Genomic DNA, 2,440 nt, shown 5'->3' with positions numbered 1-2,440 from the left:
TGCCGGATTTACATATAAGCTAAACAAGCTATAGCTTAGGGCCCCACTCTCTTGCCCCCCCCCAAAAAAAATTCACTATTAATATACTTCTTCTTAATTGCATTCAGTTCAACAATTACTTTGATAAAATACATATTTTGTTATGTGCAAATGGCTTTAGATACCTATTAGGTCCATAAATTACCATATATAGCATATATTCAACACACACAAAAACCCAGTGACAATTTGTTGTTGACAAAGGACAGCTGGACAAATAAAGGGCCCCATTACCTTCGGTGGCTTAGGGCCTCATCAAACCTAAATCTGGCCCTGCCAGTAATGTTTAATTAGACTATTCCTCAGTGTAAAAAAGGGGTAGGGAACCTCAGGCTGAATCTGGCCCACCAGACTGTTCTATCTGGTCCCTGTAACTGTCCTAAGGCCACACCTGTCCTTGCTTTTCTTTTCTTTCTTTTTTTAAATAAGAGATTTATTGGTATTTAAAGAAAATACAGAAAAAGAAAGAGAAAAAATACATACATAATACAAACTACAAAATACAAAACAAAAAGACTTATACAATACATAAAACACATCTAAAACAACAAAACACCTATTTAACTATTTTAATCTGATTTAAAATCTTACTTGGGGGACTTCCTCACGTCCTCTCTTCTGCGTTCATTTCAAATATACTGTAGTAACTTTATAACTACATTAACTCTACTTTTACAACTAATCTTAATCCTTATCTATCATCTTATATCTATCACCTTATTCTTAACAGGAATACAAAAAACGAAAAAAATCACAATTATATCTTCTTATGTTCTATTTTAAACTAACATTTCAGTGCTATCGCTTATAATGTCCACTGATTTCAATTTCAAATATCTAACTTTTCACGTCGTTTCAAATATTCTTTAAATTTCTTCCAGTCTTCTTGCACCTTCTCCTCCCTCTGGTCTCGGAGTTTCCACCTGTCCTTGCTTTTCACTCCCAGTGTTTTTGCTTGGCTGGAATGCATCCCTTAAACTATTTTAATACACTTTGGGATGGAGGTGGGAGGACTTGAGGGCTCTGTCAGAGCCTTGCATCTCCTTCCCAAAACCCAGCGCCTCGCTTACCCAGCTTTGGACAGGCAGTGTGGGGGCTATGCTAAGGGGTGTCAAATGTTGCTGAGGGCTGCCATAAAGGCCTCAAGGGCCACAGGCAGCCCGGGGGCCATGTGTTGGACCCCCCCCGATCTAGTCCAACCCCCTGCAATGCATGAATGTTTTGCCCAACGTGGGTATCGAACCCACAACCCTGAGATTAAGAGTCTCATGCTCTACCAACTGAGCTATTGTGCATACAGAAGTTTGAGACTTGCTAGGAATATAAGAAACTGTCTTATATGGAGACAGCCCATTGGTCCATCTAGCTCAGCATCTCCTGCACTGATTGGCAGCAGCTCTATGGGATTTTAGGCAGGGCTTGTGTCCCAGTCCTACCTGGAGTTGCCAGGGTTGAATCTAGGGCTCTCAACATACAGATGCTCTTTTGCTGAGCTATGCCCTTCCCTACCATCTTATCTTCAGACAGTAAAGTTGCCCTTAATTTGTTTCAATTCCCAACTTATTGAAGGAATGATCCAGACCTGTGTGGCTCTGGATCTACTTGATGTGGGTCATGCTTCTTTGAATTGGGGAGGGCTTATCATTTCCCATGCCCCAGCCCGCAATCAAATGCTCGCTCCATCCCTCCTTTGGGGTGCATGGTTAAAACCGTAAAACGATCGCCGTTCTCATGAATGTACCTTAGTCTATCTTCACATCTAAGCCAGGCTTGCAGGCTCATTTAATCACGGGATCAACATGAGCCTTAAATCAAAGAGCACCGATTTATCTGGACTGGACTGCAAGAAAGGGAGGCTTGCAGCTTCAATCGAAATTGCTCTGTGAGATTTTAGATTTCATTCTTCCATCAAAGGGGGGGGGGAAAGTAATTTCCTTGATGTCTCTTTCCTTTTTCTCTCCCCTCACCCTGATCTTTGATTTATGTTCTGTCTTTTAATATGATCTGACCTACTCAGCACCCTTTTCTCACTGGCATTTGTTCATCTTTGGTTTCGGCTGATGCATATTGCAATTTCAGATGCTTGTCCTTTCGGTGATTTGAATCAGCACTGCGTGCCATTAACACGAATAGTTCAATGCCATTGTTGCACCAACCAAAGACATATCTTTTCGTGCCTAGCAGTCCCGCTTTCCTTAGCAGGAAGGTAGCTCCTTGAGATGAGAGGTCATGGGAGATAAGGCTTATCCTTCCATCCTTACCACTTCTGGATTGGTAGGGTGGAATGCAGGGAGCAAAGCAGTAAATGGAGTAGCCATGGGTAGACAGAGCCAGCCGATTCTAGTTCTGTCCCCATCCTCTTGCCTGCTGAGTTCTACAAGGGTCAACAATGAGACTAAGG

The 2,440-nt window shown here is 42.1% G+C and overlaps 1 non-coding gene across 1 annotated transcript; it reads right to left on the bottom strand.

The window, feature by feature from the left end:
* Window positions 1-1,260: 1,260 nt before the first annotated feature.
* TRNAK-CUU lies at window positions 1,261-1,334 on the bottom strand. Its single transcript has one exon. It is a non-coding gene; the product is annotated as a tRNA-Lys (tRNA).
* Between the last annotated feature and the right edge of the window lie 1,106 nt (window positions 1,335-2,440).

Source organism: Lacerta agilis, chromosome 17 (assembly GCF_009819535.1).
Source record: "Lacerta agilis isolate rLacAgi1 chromosome 17, rLacAgi1.pri, whole genome shotgun sequence".
Classification (NCBI taxonomy): domain Eukaryota; kingdom Metazoa; phylum Chordata; class Lepidosauria; order Squamata; family Lacertidae; genus Lacerta; species Lacerta agilis.
This window is presented reverse-complemented; position numbering and strand designations above follow the sequence as displayed.